Genomic DNA, 19,238 nt, shown 5'->3' on the forward strand with positions numbered 1-19,238 from the left:
AGTGTTTTGGGTTGAGTTGCATCCCCCCTTTCCTTCGCTGAAATCCTAACCCCAGTACTTTAGAATGACACCTTATTTGGAAATAGGATCTTTGTAATTAGTTAAGATGAGATAATCCTGATGTAGGATGAGTCCCTACTTTAGTATGACTTGTGTCCTTATTCTAAAATATGCCGTGTAAAGAGAAAAACATGCTCACAGAATGTCATGTGAAAATTGGAGTTGTGTTGTCATGGCCAAGGAGCTATCAGAAGTTAGGGGAGAGGCTTGGAGCAGATCCTCTGCTAGTATCTGCAGAGGGAGCTGGGCTTGATAACCACCCTGAGATCGACATGAAGATCTGAGACTCCCAGCCTCCAGCACTGTAAGACAGGACATTTCTGGTGTTTAAGCGCCTCGGTGTGTGGTGCTTTGTTATAGCAGACTGAGCAAATTCACGTAGTAAGGCCCAGCCTGGCTGCAGTGTGGAGAATGGTTCAGAAATGCACAAAACTGGGTCCCGGGAGGTGATTTAGGGCTATTAAAATAAGAGAGGATAGTGACTTTGGGAAAGATGAGTGAGCTAAACTGAAAGTAGAATCAGCTAGGATGGGTGAATGGTTAGACTTGGAGAGGTGAGAGGAGGAGGATAGGCCTGAGCAATGATAGAGGATTTCAAGTCCCATTCATTGGCTGGTGATTCCCAAATACACATCTTTTAGCTGGAACTTCCCTTTCGAATCTTCCAGATTCTCATATCCAAATGCGACATCGGCTCCTCTCGGATTTTCCACGCCTACTTTGATGAATGTCTAAATAAATGAATGAATGAATTACTATTAATAAGAGTTGCCAAAAAAATAAATAAATAAGAGTTGCCATGTTGATGAAAGAGAAGACGTGCTTTCATTTTACCTAAGAAAGAAGCGTTAGTTAACGAGAATTCCCCACAATGGAATGTACATGGGAGGTAGATTTTTTTTCTCATATCATTAAGCAGAGTCTAAATGACCATAAGTCTATGGCTCTCATCTAATTTTTCCTCTCCTTTGCATTCCTACTGCACCACCCCCCCTTTTTATAGCTCTTAAATTCTAATTTTATAAAGGTCTAGCTATCTTCCTCATTTTGTGGTAAGATCTCTAGAGCAAACACTATGCTTTCTTCATCCTGCCGGTACCTGGAGCCTAACACTAAGCTATATAACTTAATAACTAGTGCTCTGTTGAGAATGAACAGCTTTGAGCCCCGATTTCAAATATTCTCTACTCCAGCTATTTCTTTCAATAGTTTAGTAATAAATATACCTGTCTGTTTCCTTGCTTAATAACGAAAATACAAAATGTGGAGGTGAAATATTTCTGGTGGCTAATCAATGTTCCTGTTATCAATTATCCATGCTGGATTACATTACACATTAATTTCATTGCATGCTCCATGGTATACAGTATGTATATTGTGCAAAGGCGTAATTGCTTGTGTTCATACATAATAAGTAGGTTGGGGAATTGGTCTGATGGTATATCTTGGTTATTAATAGTGATTGTCAAGTGTACATTTCAAGTTTAGAACCTCATTGGCCTTCTGGGAGTCGGCATCTCAATTTCAAGGAAAATTTAAGCCTTTCCTTTCATGTACTCCTGTTCATTTAATCCTGTCAAAATAGGAGATTTTGTGTCTAAAAAAAAGAGCTAGAGGCTAATTAAAGGGCTCATGGCAAGGGTTTCATGGCCCTCTGATTTCTCTGCAAATGAGCAATGAATTAAATGTAAATGAGTCAGAAACATGACTTACTTTTTTTTAAAATTATGGAAAAAATATATAACATAAAGTTTACTATTTTAACCATTTTTTTAAGTGTGCAGTTCAGTAGTATTAAGTACATTCATATTATTGTGCAACAGATCTCCAAGACTTTTGCATCTTGCAAAACTGAAACTCTATACCTACTGAACAACTCCCCAAGCTCCTTTTCCTCAGCTCCTGGAAGTCACCATTCTGCCTTCCAAATCTATGAATTTGACTACATTAGATACCTCATATAGGTGAAATCCTAGAGAATTGGCTTTTTGTAACTTTTTGACTTAACATAGTGTTCTCAACATTCATCCACATTGTAGCATATGACAGGATTTTCTTCCTTGTTAAGATGGAATAATACCCCACTGTATGTATAGACCACATTTTGTTTATCCATTCACCTGTCAGTGGACACTTAGGTGCTTCCACTTCTTGGCTCTTATGATTTTTTTAAACTAAATGTATTTGAAAATATAGGGGATCCCTGGGTGGCTCCGCGGTTTAGTGCCTGCCCTCGGCCCCCGGCGTGATCCTGGAGTCCCAGGATTGAGTCCCACATCAGGTTCCCTGCAGGGAGCCTGCTTCTCCCTCTGCTGTGACTCTGCCTCTCTCTCTCTCTCTCCCCATGTCTCTCATGAATAAATAAATTAAATCTTTAAAAATATATATATAAAGTTCTTAGATCAGATCTATTTTTAATTTCTCCCTATAAAGTGAAGGAAGAGTATTTTAACATGCTAAAAAGTTCTCAAACCTCTTTGTTACTCAAGCCTTCTTATTGTAGGTTGTTATTCTCTGACAATAATGGTACCAAACATTTCTTTAGGCAGAATGATATTGCAAAACTCAGCATGAGGAACAATTTAAAACTCTAAAAACAGATATTGGATGTTTGGGCAGTTAGGTGGATACATGATGGAAATGAGTGACTTTGGGCTTTCTGAAGGATCAAGGACACTTTGGACAGAATTATTAAGACAAACTCATCTTTTTACAAAACTCTTTGAAAATTATATTCCTTTCCATACTTACTGAAGTTGAAGCTATTATTTTTGCTTTAACACTATAGTGAATAGACTTTTTGGCGATATCTTAAATAATTCCAGCACCTAAGAGCAAGAGCCGCAGAGGTCTGTGCTAGTGAAAATCAATGTGTCACCCACATAATTAAGATCTTTTCAAGAAAGAATTCACAAGAGCTTTGAGTAGTATGTATGTAAAAATAGGTGGTAGAATTCTTTTTAAAATAATGACAAGCATAGTCTTCCCATTCTTCAACATTCTGCTCATTGATAAACTAACAGAGCCATTCATGCTGTCTTTAATTTTCCTAAAGATCAGGTTCATTAGTCTAATTCGTGGTTATCATTCTTGTGTCAACGGCATGGATGTACATATCTATAAATCTCATCTTTTACTTTTCCTCTCTTCTTTACTCTCTCCCTCAAGTCCTTATATTATCCATAATCCCTGACAAAACATATGTGTTAGTTGTAAAATTAGAGAACTGCTAGCATCAGAAAAAGCTATTGCTTTACTACCTCAGACTGAGTCCCTCCCTTCTCACATTGAATGGTTTCCTTATTTTCACAACTAATGTCTTAAATTCTTTTTCTTGAAGCTCACTCTTAATCCATTTCAGAATTTCTTTCCCCATGCCACATTTTCCCTTTAAATCAATCTGTGCATGAAATTAGTTTTTAACCCAGCTTAATTGTGTCCACCTTTTTTTTTGGCTTTCAAAGCAGGCCAGAAATGTGTGAATTCAAGTTCATGATCTTTTAAAAACCTAATCTGATTGACCCCTCCAAAATTCTTTTTCCTTTGATGTTTAACTTAGCTTTTTTTTTTTTTTTAAGATTTTATTTTATTTATTCATGAGAGACACAGAGAGAGAGGCAGAGACACAGGCAGAGGGAGAAGCAGGCTCCATGCAGGGAACCCGACACGGGACTCGATCCCGGGACCCCAGGATCACGCCCTGGGCTGAAGGCAGGTGGTAAACCACTGAGCCACCCAGGCGTCCCTAATTTAGCTTCTAAAATGAAGTGTCGGCCAAGTATATTTTTGGACATTTGAGAGTAGGTCCTCAGTGCAAAAAAAAAATGTGCAGTTCTAGTTGATTCATGCATTTATTGAAACATCACCTATGAGGTTTTTTTCCCCATGGATGATCTACTTACCAAAATAATTAAGTGATAAGAATAAGGATAAATATAAGTATACAGAGTTGCGACATGACTGCCGTGTGCCATCATCTTTCCCATTTCGGAAACCTTATTCGGTTGAGAAGGTTTCGGTCTTTGCCTGTTTGGCCTGATTTCTTCTACATAGTCATGGGTATGAAATGACAAAACAGAAAGCTCCCATCCAGCAAGGATCACCTGGGTGTCATAATTTGAAATCAATCAAATTGATTGATGGCTTTCTTCTGGAAGGAAGCCCCCTCCCATCTCCCTGGTCTGGCAGAAAATACAAGTCTTGAAAACAGAAAACAATAGTGGAGAAATAAGACCATGGCTAGGCATAAGATTTGGAAGCCAGAACTCTGCAGGGAAGATTAGAATAAACAAACTCCACAGAAATGCAGCTGGTTAAATCTCTTATGGAGGAGAGATTGAGAAGCCGTTCCAGTAGGTAGTGGCAGTTCTGGTGTAAGGACGTGACCGTTCCAGGCGGTCAGACAGGGTAGGCCTCTGACTCAGAGAGTCAGGGGCCTGCCTCATCTGGACCAAGAAACTGAACGAGACACAAACTGCACGAGAAAAGAGAAGGTTCTCTGAGTGACAGCTGGCTGATTCTTCAGTGTGAAGAAAATAGAGGTTGATACGAGAAACACTGGGCTCATTTCTCCTGTAATTATGCTTGTTAACGAAAGAGTGAACGATGCGTATAAATTTTCATCCTGTGGTATTGATTCCATCATTGTTAAAATTCCCAAATTTTCCTTTTCGTTTCTACATTAAGTAAACCCATGCTGAGGACCCACAGATATTTCAGGCACTGACCTAAAATGGTGAAACGGACAGGGCTTTGCCTTCGCGGATGTGACAGGGATGGGGCAGGTGGCAGGAAAGAAAGGGTCACTGGGCGGTACGCACAGTGCATTATGGGAACAGGCTGTGGGATATTTATCTGAAGCTTTGTGGGCAAAGAAATGAATAAAACTAAGGACAAGGGATAGTTGGATTACGGAAGGGGTGGGGAGGAGTTTCCAAGAGAGGCATGTACTGAATTTTGAACAGGGCAAAAGTTCAGTAAAGCTTTTGTTAGTAAAACAAACAAACAAACAAACAAACAAACAAACAGACAAACAACAAAAAAGCAAAACAAAAGCCAAAGTAAAGGTCCTTTGCTTATACATTGTAGATAGCTCTCTGAGCCGGATGCCAAGAACTGACAGCGTGTCCACACAAGGGAATGCCTTCCGCCTTCCGCATGTCACCTTAAGAGGGCTTGCCATGTAACTGGTCAGATAACGTGTTGATTCTTCTTCTTGCTGGAAATTCGGGGCTATAATCTAGAAAGTTCTTGGTCTCCGCAGCATGCAATGGGTTAGTTGCCTTCCCAGTAACTTGGATAAAAAGATCTCTTGTAAAGAGGTTCCATGAAGCCCAAATGTAAAAACATGCCACAAAGGCACCCTTCATGGTGCCACAGAGTCTATTGCTGTGAATTTGACTTGGAAGGTGCACAGGGGAGTGTGCCTGTCGTCGACCCATTCCATCCCACCTGCACCACTGGCCCATCCCAAACTAGGATGGGGGATGTTCCCCGGGAGAATGCTGACCCCTTTGCCAGGTGCCCTCTCCGATCTAGTCCACGGCTCAGCAAATTTTTTTTTTCCATAAAGGCCCAGATAGGAACTATCTTAAGCTATGCAGACCAGAAGTGAAATAGTGCCATTGCAGCCTGATGCCAGCTACAGGCGAATGCAAACAAATGGTCATGGCTGTGTTCCAGCAAAACTCGATTTGCAAAAAAGCAGGCCATACTTTGCTGACCCCTGCTTACAGAAGTTCCCTAAGGCAAGCATCGGGACCCTTGCACCTACTGTTGCCATGGCTTGGAATGCTCCCCGTCCTGGTCTCTGCCTGGCTAGGACTTAGTCATTCTTCAGCTCTCAGCACGGAGGTCACTCCTCAGGGAAGAAGCCCTCACCAGTGCCCCAAATTCAGGTTGTGTGCCCCTCACATGCCCCCACAGCATTGACTGGTTTCTAGCTGCCTGGGGACGTGTGTCTCTCACCACTCTGGAGGGCAGGTCGTGCAAGGGCAGAAACCTGCTGGCTTGGTCTTACCATCACGTTCCCCACCACCTAACACGCAGGGCCTGGGACAGAGGAGGGGCTCCTTAAGTATCTGTTTAATGCTCAGTGAATGAAAAGATTTATCCTTTCCCTGACTTTTTAGGATGGTAAGCTTAGCAGGGAAAATTTATTTATGACTTTATGGTTTATGAGCCATGTTGCCCTCACCGTATTGTAACAAAGCCAAAGTTTCACCATTACCTGGTTCCAGGAGCATTCAGAAGGCTGCGATAATCCATGGTTTTCATCCTTCCTTAGCTAAGTGCCATCTGAGACCACAACCACTGAAGGGTTTGTTCCTAGCCCCCCTGCCTCCTACTGCTCTGCTGACATGAAGGACGGTGTCCCTCTGTCCCCATCAGTGTCTTACCCTCTTTTCAGAGACAGACCCAGCACCGTGCTGTCTCCAGTGTTATACAGAATTTTTAGTAAAATATCTCCTTCCTTTTTAATACGGCTCATTATCTCCCCAGAACTAAATAGGTCTCTTTGATTTATGAGACTAGTCTGGAGTCAGATCCGTTGTGATCAGAATAACTCTTCCCTCCACTAAGACCAGGGCTTTGTTCCTGGGTCCAAATTGTGGGGCTCAGCATTTGGGAAGAATTATTTCCCAGGAAGCCCCTCTGTCCCTTACAGGCACGCACTTCGAGAGGCCTGCCTCCCAATCTGTCAACGTGCCTAGACATCACTTTGAATCCCAGCCAGAGAAAGCTGGGACTGTGGCCACAGAAGAATCTCTCTCTCTCTCTCTCTCTCTCTCTCTCTCTCTTTTTCCCCCTCTTCTCCTTGCAGGAAGAACAACTAATAACAAATACTTACATGGAGCTCACCATGCACCAGGCATTTACTATCTGTAAGCTATTTATAGATAGTAACTTATTGAACCTTCCTGGCAACTTTATTGCAGTATCTTTATTTTAGCAAGGGAAAAACAGTAGTGCAGAGGAAGGAACCACCTTGCCCAAAGTCACAGGGAGAGCAATGGTGAAGCTGGGAAATGAATTTGGACAATCTGATTCTGAGTGGTTGCATTAAACCATTTCAGTGAGGCTGGGATCACTGACCTCCCCTCCCCACCCCTGTAGCATGTCTAGCCTCCCTTCTATCCACTTCTCTCTTAGAATTTCAGATAATAGGAGTGAAGTGGGGAAGGAAACAAGTGAGAGAGGGTGGCTTGCAGCGGAGGCTGAGACTGGAGTGAAATGTCCAGAAGCCACTTTAGACATTAACCAATATTATCTCTCCAACAGGCAGACAATTCCCAATCCAGGATCTTGTGAGCCTTGAAAATCATGATGGAAATGAAAATGCCCTTGAATGGCTATGAGGCTTTCTCTTTTCAAAGAGATAGCTTGGAACGCTGAAAAGATGTTCTTATTTGCCGTTTTTCACTGAGTCTGAAGTAGAGTTTTGGCCATAAGGTATTTTCCCTAAAATTGAAATCAATTTGTGAAATGATGTAGAGATTGTAATGCCTGTTGCTATTTTTCTGGTGACAATGCATCAGAGACCCAGCGTGAGAAATGTGGTCGCCTTTTTGGACTAGGTACCCATTCATCTCTAGAATGGTGACACATGAAATGATTCTCACCATACCATGTTGCAAATAAAGATTAGTAAATTGGGAATAATAAACCTAATGAACTCCTTTGTGATACAGGAACTGGCCACTGTGGGCCTGAAGATATGAAATCCTAAATGCTTTGTGAAAACTGTCTTTATCCTACACTTGATTAAATTAGCATAAACACACAACTTATCCACTTTTCAAGGTAAAAATCTTCCTTCTCCTATTTCCATCTTCAATGGTCAATTCTCACTTGAAAAGATCATTCTTTTTATGGGAGTATCCCCAGATTAAAACATGCTTTTTCTGACCCAAAGAAACTATTTCTTCATAAAGTCATAGGCATTAAATTTTTTTTTTACAAGGTTACCAAAAGTGACTTGTTCAGGGGCACCTGAAGTCAATATAGCTATAAATTGAGAAATCAGATTCTCTGTCCTCTACTTTTCTAAAATTATTGTGGATGAGATGAGCATTACTTTTTTGGCTCCAGAAACTGATTTATATAGAGAAAAGACAGTTCTGGGCCAGTTTTTTCCCCTTATTGATAATGTCAGTATTTAAACTGTGTAATGACTTCATTCATCCAGGCATCTATCCATCCATCCACTCATCTGTCCATCCATCCATCCATCAATACAATTTAAAATTTCAATCACCCTGACCTATTTTATTTCCCTTCTCTGTTTTATTTTTCCTCATTGTACTTGGAATCATCTACTATTCTACAGAGCTTACTTATTTTGTTTATTGTCTCTCCCATACTTTAGAATGTAAATTCTTCTCAGTCAGAAAGGCTAGCCAACTCTGTTCATAGCATATCCCCAGAACTTAGAATAGTACCTGACAATAAGCGGTAATAAATGTGAGGACTGTTGAGTGAATTTTTATTAGACAAATATTTATTTAGCATCTAGTGCTCTTCAAAGTACTGGACTGGCAGCCAAAAAGGATCTAAGATGAAACAGATATGGATCTCACTCTCAAGGAGATTCCAGGCTAATAAAGCCATTACTAAAACATGTCCCTTAAAACAGCATCATTATACAGGGAAAATTACTTGTTTCCATATGAGAAATGAATCAGAAGTACTATTTATACTTCTCCCTGAGAGAAAGGCTTCCCTGAAGAAGTGACATATGAAAGAGAAATTGAACAAGGGAAAGGATTTGGAAATGGGGAGTTGGAGTGGAAAGGCATTCCAGAAAAAAAAAAAAAAAAAAAGTGATAGCTGGAATTAAGAAGTAAATTAAGAAGTAGAGGTGGGAAATACAAGATCTATGGGAGGCAGAAAGGCAAGTGGTTCAGGTCAGAGGAAACTTGGAGACCAGACAGGGAGTACTCCTTGGAGCATCTATCTGGGAAGAGTGATTGGACCAAATTACAGAGAATTTTGACGTCACTTGCTGGCAGTGGTTAAGTTCCAGATTCTCTTTCTCTGATATCTGAACCCTTCCATGTTCCCTACATTATAACTTCTTAGAGACAATATGTTGAGCTCTATGTTTTGGGTTTCAAATCTGCAACTTGGCCAACTTCGTTTCTAGAGCCTGGAAGGAATCTTGCATGAAATGCAGATTTGGTCTTTGCTCTGCACTTTGTAGGTCAACAAGCACAGTTACTTGACAGTAATCACAGGGCTTCGCAAGGATGTTGTTCTTGAAAAAATTATCTACTATATTAGCCACAAACAAGCCTTCGCCACTGAGCATCTCCACCGTCCCTTCCTGCTTTTCAGTGGGGAGCTATGGATTGTCTGCTGTTTCCAGAGATTTCTGGGAAGCTGATCTGGAGCATGGATTTCCACCTTCACCAGTGTTTCAGCCCTAGGGCGGTATAATAACAGATAGTATTTTCTACTCCTAGTATCATTTAGGGAGGACACAAAAAAGTGTTTTTATCTTGGCATGTGAGCCTGTCGAGTGTGTCCTCGTTTCATAAGTGTACTTTGGCACCAGGAAGCAGAGACAGCAGCTTTCAAGTGATAGGAGAAGCAGGCTGATTAAGAGCTCTGCATGGGCAGACGGTGGTAAAGCTGCTTGCATAGTCCTTGTCTAACAGTTGGGGGTTTTAATGGAAAATTTTCCAGTTTTGGATCTTTTGGTAGAATTTATAATTCCCCTGCCCCTGATTCCTTTTCCTGGAAGTCCCTTCTCTCTCAGTTACCGTCACCACTGTCTTACCTTTCCCGGTACTCAGCGTTGAAACTTCAGTGCCATTGGGGAAAGACAGGTAATAGCATGATTCATTTTAAATAAATTTAAGTAATTTATTTTAAAAAATTACAAAAAATAATAATATGAATTTATTTACATTAGCACCCAAGGACAGAGCTAATTTCTATGACACGGATATTTGTTCTGTCCATTCATTTCCATTATTGTTGCCTTCTATCCCTTGAATCAATTATGGAATGAGAATAGCAGCAAATGTTAATCCATGAGTTGGTGATCTGAGTGTTGCCAATTCTCACACTGTGCCGAATGTCGCAAAGCTGTCTCTTCACAAGGCGATCAAAGTCATTTTCCCAGTGACTTCCCTGATCGTACCAGCCAGACACACTCCTTGTCTCTGCTACCTTTCGACAATAATAAAAAATTGTAATAGGAGTGACACCATACTTGTTTTGCGCCATGCTTGTGGCTCTAATGACTATGACTTTGAAGTGTTATTGTTCTGTTGAACGAGCTCAGTTTTGTGGTTGGCCCAATGTGGGTTCAAATGAGGACTCCATCACCTACTTGATGGCCTAAGGCATGTCATTTGAACTGCTTGGCCTGCTTGCTCCCCTATAAGATGGAAGTAATAATAACAAATACCTTTCTGGGTTGTTGTAGGAAATAAATAATATATGTAGGGCGCATAGGATAAGACCTAGTAAGTAGGTGCCAGTGGAAGCTATTATCATTGTTTTATTTTTTTATTTTTAAAAAGATTTATTTATTTATTTATTTATTTATTTATTTATTTATTTGAGAGATGGAGATGGAAGGAGAGGGAGAGGAGAATCCCCAAGCAGACTCTCCACTGAGCATGGAGCCCAATGAAGGGTTCAATCTCACAACCCTGAGGTCATGACCTATGCTGATATCAAGAGTCAGACGCTTAACTGACTGAGCCACCCAGGTGCCCCTGTTGTTTTATTGTAGTAAAATGAAAAATTCTGCAGGACAGAAGTTGCATCTTCTACACCCTTGAAGTATAGTGTTTTTGATGAGCAGATGTGTGTGGGGTGGGGGTAACGTGTGAGCATTGAAAAATGGAGCCTTTCCTTGCCTTTTCCCATCATGTTAGTAGATTTTCTTTAGTATCCTGCCTCTGGTAATGAGGAAAGGAAGAAGGCAATTTGCACATTTATGTTTCACGAAAATCATTTTTCATCTCTGGGCCATGGGTATCTCTTTGCAAAGATGCAATCTGCGATAGCTCAACGTTTGCTTTGTTTTCCAAAATCAAGCCAAGAGAAACAAATGTAAGTTTGACGTGCAAAGAGCTCTTACAAGAAAGAGGGGGTCCTATAAGTGTTTCCTTCCCCCCACCGCCCCCCTGCAAAAGCATTCCAGAACCTGAAAATGCATTTCCTCGCCCAGCATTCTTTTCTCCTGGTGCCTGGCAAAGATTACATTAAGACATGAGGACACACTCCAGGGTGCCGGCGCCTGCATTTGGGGGGCCTCAGCTGAATGTCTGAGTTCTTTCTCCTGTGATTCACGTAGCCTGTGGTTTGACTACCGCTAGGTTAGAGGGAAGGAAAGCTCACACATTTTCCAGGGAGCCAAGGTAAAAGAGAACTCTTTTGTCAAGGTAATAATAACACTTAGCACTTATATAGGGCTTTTTATCTTCAAAGGGCTTTCCAAACATTAGCTAATTAAGAAATCTGTGCAATGTGCAGCAGCTGTTGAAAAAATAAATGTGATGCTTGGGTGTATTAAAAAAGGGAGCAGAAACATGAGGACATCCTATATCAAGCAGCTGGGGTGCTCTGTCTAAATTGTTTGCTTCACCTGGTGGAATAGATCAGACGTTAAAATAGTCCTGCCGTGCAGAGTAATCATGGTTAGGGTGAGGGCGGAGCTGGCACATGATGGAATATTGCAAGGGCTACAGAATATTTGCCTGAAGAGGGAAAGCCAAAGAAAAGCTTCATCACCTAACTTTTATTAAACTTTCATAATCACAGACAACGCAACACTAATGAAACAGACATCTGACGCGTAGACACAGATGATCTAAGAAAAACCATTGGCAAGAACAGGCATTCATTCAAGTTTACTCAACGGAGGTAGAGAGAGCACGTACTAGACGTTAGAGACATACGTTTTAAAATTACCTGGAATAATTTAAGAATGATGATACATGTCTCACGGAATGTCATTTATGTATAGCACCTTGATTTTACATCAGTGCTGAGACACACGCACACACACACACACACACATTCAGTTCCCTCAGCACTTTTTTTTTGTCCTTGTTGACTCACTGGCAGAAATAAGCTAACACACCAGTGTATGAGCTGGGCTATGACCGGTTGTGGAGACAAAATAACCCAAAGTGCTTTTGTTGTTGTTGTCGTGGCTTTCTGCAACAGGCACTGGGAAGTGGCCGGCTTCTCTTTTCTTTTTTTTTTTTTTTTAATTTTTTATTGGTGTTCAATTTACTAACATACAGAATAACCCCCAGTGCCCATCACCCATTCACTCCCACCCCCCGCCCTCCTCCCCTTCTACCACCCCTAATTCGTTTCCCAGAGTTAGCAGTCTTTACGTTCTGTCTCCCTTTCTGATATTTCCCACACATTTCTTCTCCCTTCCCTTATATTCCCTTTCACTATTATTTATATTCCCCAAATGAATGAGAACATATAATGTTTGTCCTTCTCCGACTGACTTACTTCACTCAGCATAATACCCTCCAGGTCCATCCACGTTGAAGCAAATGGTGGGTATTTGTCATTTCTAATGGCTGAGGAATATTCCATTGTATACATAAACCACATCTTCTTTATCCATTCATCTTTCTTGGACACCGAGGCTCCTTCCACAGTTTGGCTATCGTGGCTATTGCTGCTATAAACATCGGGGTGCAGGTGTCCCGGCGTTTCACTGCATCTGTATCTTTGGGGTAAATCCCCAATAGTGCAATTGCTGGGTCGTAGGGCAGGTCTATTTTTAACTCTTTGAGGAACCTCCACACAGTTTTCCAGAGTGGCTGCACCAGTTCACATTCCCACCAACAGTGTAAGAGGGTTCCCTTTTCTCCGCATCCCCTCCAACATTTGTGGTTTCCTGCCTTGTTAATTTGCCCCATTCTCACCAGTGTGAGGTGGTATCTCATTGTGGTTTTGATTTGTATTTCCCTGATGGCAAGTGATGCAGAGCATTTTCTCATATGCATGTTGGCCATGTCTATGTCTTCCTCTGTGAGATTTCTGTTCATGTCTTTTGCCCATTTCATGATTGGATTGTTTGTTTCTTTGGTGTTGAGTTTAATAAGTTCTTTATAGATCTTGGAAACTAGCCCTTTATCTGATATGTCATTTGCAAATATCTTCTCCCATTCTGTAGGTTGTCTTTTAGTTTTGTTGACTGTATCCTTTTCCTCTTTGTTTTTTTAATAGCAAAATTCACGAATTTATACCTGCCATTCTGTCTAACGTGCCTCTTTGGGAGTTCACAAATTGCACAGAGATGAGGGGAGGTGGTCCATGAAGAAAAAAGGGGGAGGGAGCATACAATGTCAAAATATAAGTGTCTGCTCCCCGTTATTGTAAACAGCACACTATTTATACATGTTTATACACCCTCGAGGCATATTAGAACACCACACTTCCATTGTACTCGAGGAGGAAGGGTAATTATAGTTTTGATTGAGCTGCTTGTCAAACTGGGGTTGTAAGAAGAGTTATTTCATTCATTCAAGGAGGACGAGTCATGGCAGACATGGCGGGGAGGTAAATAAGAAGAGATTGTTGTAGGTAATTGAGAGAGAACTAAGAGGGAACATCCTCATAAAGTGCAGGAAAATGTCTTTGGGAAACTATGAATAAGGTTCAACCTTGCTAAGGTAAACTTAGAAGCCTAAAAATAGAGTAAAATAACAATGAGAAGCTGAGTGATGCAAAGCCAGGGACATGGTCATGGAGATAAATAAGCCTCTGGTCAGCATCTCTTAAGTTCAGAGCACAGTACCCTGTGAAGTGACTGGAGGCTCTAGGCCTGGCTCCCAGAAATCCAGGACCAAGAGTTGTTTTTTGAGGGTGTATGTATGGGATCACGGTTGGATATGGTCAGAAAAGAATCAAATCAGTGATCACTGGCCCGCCCCGGAGCATTGTCTATAATAGACACTATTTGGAAATAAACTACATGTCTGTTATTTGTTGGATTATGTTTCTCTGTGAAGAAAGGATTGATTAAGTAGATCAGGATTCATTCATGGGTTGAAATACCGTGAAACTCTTAAAACAAGGAGCTTGAGGCACCTGGGTGGCTCAGTAGTTGAGCGTCTGCCTTTGGCTTAGGTCGTGATCCCAGGGTCCTGGGATCGAGTCCCACATCAGGCTCCCTGCGTGGAGCCTGCTTCTCCCTCTGCCTGTGTCTCTGCCTCTCTGTCTCTCATGAAGAAATAAAATCTTAAAAAAATAAAATAAAAAATAAAACAAGGAGCTCTACCACTGCTAAAACTCAAAGATAAATTGATAAACAGACTCTTAACTATAGAGAACACTGATGATTACTAGAGGGGAGATTGACAGGGGGTTGGGAGTATGGGGGCTGATAAGTGAGGGAGATTAAGGAGTGACTTCTTGTGATGAGCACTGGGTGATGTATGGAAGTTGTTGAATCATGATATTGTAAACTGAAACTGGTATTACACTGTTAACTCATTGGAATTTAAATAAGAATTTAAAAAGAAAAGATAAATTGACAAAGCAATGTTGGGGAAAAGCGTGTATGGTGTTCAAATTTGTGTAAAAACTATAAACCCATATGTGTATATGCACTCACCTGCATTTCTATGTGGAGAGACTATAGATTATCTCTGGCAGGACATGTAAGAAAAGAGCCACGATGGTTATTCCTGGAGAAGAGAGTGGAGGGATGCCAAGACAGAAGATGAGACTTCCTTCTCAATGTATATTTCCTTCTTAATTTTTAAAAAATTTTTATTTGAGATAGTCGTAGATTCATATTAGTTGTAAGAAATAATACAGATAGGCTCTGTATACCCTTCACCCAGTTTCCTTCAGTGGTAACATCTTGCAAAACTATAGATTAGTTGAAATTGATGTAAACACTGAACTTACTCAGATTTCACTGGTTTTACATGCAATTGTGTGTGTGCGTGTTTAGTTTTATGCAGTTTTATCATATGTGTACGTTTAGATATAGAACAATTCCACCATAAAGATCTCACGCTACTGTTTTATAACCATACCCACCTCCCTCCCTTACTCTCCTTCCTTACCCTTGGCAACCACTAATCTGTTCTCTGTATCTATCATTTTGTCATTTTAAGAATGTTGCATAAATGGAATCAAGTAACCTTTTGATATTGCCTTTTTAAATTCAGTATAATTTCCTTGAGATTCATCTAAGTTGTTGCACGTATCTATTCTTATAGACAGCATATTGTTGGATTGTTGTTTTTATCCACTCTGCAGAGATCTCTGACTTCTAATTGGTGTTTTTAGACCATTTATATGCAAGGAAATTATTGGTATGTTAGAGATTAAGTCTGCCATATTATTGATTCCTGTTTGTTTATTCCATTTCCCATCTCTATGTTTCTCTTTTCTTATCTTCCTGAGAGTTACTTGAACATTTTTTTAGGATTCTATATTTATTTGTTAACAGTGTCTCTGAAGTATATCACTTTGTATAGTATTTTTAGTGGTTGCTCTGGGTATTATAATATGAGTATACAAATTAGTCAAATCTACTAGCATTGTATTCTTCTTATTATTTTTTTTTTACCTGTTGGGTTACTTTTATTACCTATAAGTTCATTTTTTAAAAAAACAAGTAAAACTAGGAAATCAAAATGTCCTCCCCCAATCACACTCACTCAAAACAATGAAACAAGAACTTCCTTGTGTATGGTCATCAGACTGTAGATAGGAAAAATGAAGATCAAAGCACTTCAGAAGAAATAGCCCAAAGAAATCTTGAAGAGGAAGAAAGCACTAAATCAAATGTTTCCAGGGATTGCTTCAGAAATTGAAAATTGGAAGCTTGTCCAGGACCTCTGAAGTATAGAGTAGAGAAAGCCACACTGTTGAATATCCAGGTCTTGGGTTTTTATAAACCTGCCACTCACACATACCACCTGGGGGAACTCATTCCATTGCTTAAACTCTCTAAGTCCCAACTATAGAGAAAGTCAATAATGGAACTAACTTCATAGAATTTTTGTGAGAATTTGCTGAAAGATTATATATAAAGTTCTTAGTGTTGTGTCTAGCACATGGCAAAAACTCAAACAAATACTTGCTCTTAGATAACTGAACTTTCTCCTGAGTGCCTACCTGGGCCCAGGGGTTGCCAAGGTATGATGTCATGGTGGCATTCCTCAAGGTGAGAAGATAATGTCCCTTTGCCATGCCCCTTTGTTGGTACTGCTCACTCCTTTGCCTGCATGGATGGCACCATCTTGCTATTTTTTCTGATTTTACATATAACCATGTTTAGAGTAAAAAGAGCTTATTCCAGGCCTTTTGGCTCATTTCCCTACCCTTGGACTCATGGTCTTAGTATTTGGTGGTAGTTGAATATAAAAAATGAGGAGCAATAAATAAATAAATAAATAAATAAATAAATACAGATTCAGAGGTTCTTACCTTTGGAGGATGAGAGAGGAAGACGTCAGAAGTGGTAGCATTGTCCCTAGCAATAAGATACATGATCAGTCTTTTCTAGCTTTAATGCTTCCTTGTTGACAGATCTTTGGATAGAAATGCAAAGACTGCATAATGTTTACATATTTTATATAGGACCCAGAATATATGTAAATGACACTTACAGTTGCTTTTTTTAGTGCTTTCTGTAGTACAAAAAAATCATCCAGGTCTGTTGGATGGCACTTCACAAAATCAGAATGGTCCTTTAGACTCCTCTAACCATACAGAGAGCACTTCCTTGGAATGGTCTTTCATTTTATTTCTTTCATTCCTCACTTAATACGTAACTTTCATGGTGCAAAGACCTGGCTCTATTTTCAGAGCAGCAGAAAGATTATCATCAGACCTAAGAATATTTTCCTCTCCTTGTCCCTCTTCCCTGATCCTTTGTCTAAAAAAATTGAAATTCACCTTGTGCATATATTTTCTTTCAGGGCTCATTTTCCATGCATCTTGCCAATATCCCTAACCCCATCTCACCCTTCACCAGACCCTGCTAAATCTCCCACCACAAGTTATATTCCCAAATTAGAAGTTTGGCCCCTTCTCCCATTCTACTGAGCAAACTGCAAAGAGATTAAGACTAAGGGCAGTTTAGAGTCAACAAGAGCTCAAAAAACTTGCAGCTGGTGGTACCATCTGTGCCTGTCAAACTGTGGCCAAGTAGCTTTCCATGGTGGGGAAGGACAGAGAATCTGATAATGGCTTTGGTTTGAGGTTACTGAGACGTGAGTCTGCCCTAGAGGAAGATTAGGAGAGCCAGTAGGCAGCTTGTGCTCTTTGTAATATGTGGCTCATCTCCCAGAAAAACAGGCTTCTTCTGGGAAAGGGTCAAATTTGACATCTGAGACCTTAGAGTGGCCTCCTGCGTGTGTCCTTTCTTTCCTAGCTCATCTTCAGAATTCATTGTGTGCCAGGTGGCCAACATGGCATAAGGGAGCAGTAGAGTCATGAAAGGGAATTAGAAAAACTCATAGAACTTACAAAAACTTCTCCATCACAGGCTTTTGGTGATGCAGAAACAGGAAGATGGTAGAGAGTAGCAGCTGGGGAGCAAGGGGGAGGATTCCTGCTGGCTGCATCCCCGGCTCTGCTTTTTTGGGGAGAATCTGAGTATTAGAAGAAGCAGAGAGATAAGAAAAAACTATGGCAGGTAGGCCACATCAATCTGTGTTAAGAAAAATGAATGAGAGGAGATGAGGGGCAAGGAGTGTGTCAAATTAGCCACATGGGCTGAGGTGAGGGAGAGACTTCCAAGAGAAGAGGAGAAGGGAAGAAAGAGACTTCCAGGAAGTGTTCTTAAATGGGCAAGAAACGAACAGCTACTTCACAAAAAAGGATCATGAAATGGATAATAAATAAGTGAAAGAATGCTCAACGACATCACTATTCAGTGTAATGCAAATTAAAACTGCAAGGAGATAAAACTATTGCCAGAATGGCTAAACCAAAAATGATGACAAAACCAAGTGTTGGCAAGGATAGGCAGGAATTGGACCTCTGTTATGCTGCTGATGTGAGTGCAATTAGTACAGCCTCCATGGCCAACTGTTTATTACTGTCTATTAAAATTAAACATACGTATATCCTATAACCTGGCAATTCTACTTATAGGTATATACTCAAATAAAATGAGTATATGTGAGCACTGAACGTCATGCCCATAGGTATTTATAGCAGCTTTATTCGTAATAGCCACATGTGGAATTAATAAAAATGTCCATCGATACAGAATGGATAAACAAATTATCTTTTTATATCATGGAGCACTATATAGCACTGAAAAAGAATGCGATGTGGCAAGTCCCACAAAATGATAACAAAATATATCAGATGTTAAAAGCTACATACTGTGTGATTTCATTTATATGAAGTTCAAAAGCAGACCAGGTTAGGGTATTTGTGTGTGTGTGTGTGTATATATATATATATATATATATATATATATATATATATAAAGAAGGTAGTATTGGGAAAGGCTGTGAGGGGTTCTCTGTAATATTCTATCTCATGGACTTTGGGGGATGGTTACATACTCATGGCCAATTTGAATTAATCCATTAAGCTGTAAATTTATTATTTCTACCTTTTTAAATTGTATACTTCAATTTAAAGGTTTATTAAAAAGAGGGAGGAGAATTGGATTATGAATTAGATGTCTATCATATATTTTTGATAAACCAAAGTATGATTGGAATTGTCTTACAATTGTTGTGTTTGGGATCCCTGGGTGGCTAGGCGGTTTAGCGCCTGCCTTTGGCCCAGGGCTTGATCCTGGAATCCCAGGATTGGTTCCCACGTTGGGCTCCCTGCATGGAGCCTGCTTCTCCCTCTGCCTGTGTCTCTGCCTCTCGCTCTCTGTATCTCATGAATAAATAAATAAAATCTAAAATAAAATAAAATAAAATAAAATAAAATAAAATAAAATATAAATAAAACAAAATAAAATAAAATAATAAAATAAAATAAAATAAATTGTTGTGTTTGTTCGACTATTCCTTTTAATGTGACACCATGCCTAAACCATAACACATGGGACACAGAAGGCTTACCTTTCTATATAATGTTTGCTTGCTCATCTTTTCTCTTTCCTTCTTCCTTCCTAGTCTTTCTGTGTTCTCTTCCAGCAACAAATAATCTAAGATTGGCATTTAGCCCATCCTGAGTCAGACTTGTCT

General features: G+C 40.1%; 1 protein-coding gene across 5 annotated transcripts in view; it reads left to right on the forward strand.

The window, feature by feature from the left end:
* Positions 1–19,238, forward strand: part of ST6GALNAC3 (ST6 N-acetylgalactosaminide alpha-2,6-sialyltransferase 3) — a 522,366-nt gene that overhangs the window by 276,802 nt on the left and 226,326 nt on the right. The gene's annotated exons all lie outside the window — the stretch shown is intronic.

Source organism: Canis lupus, chromosome 8, assembly GCF_048164855.1.
Source record: "Canis lupus baileyi chromosome 8, mCanLup2.hap1, whole genome shotgun sequence".
Taxonomy (NCBI): domain Eukaryota; kingdom Metazoa; phylum Chordata; class Mammalia; order Carnivora; family Canidae; genus Canis; species Canis lupus.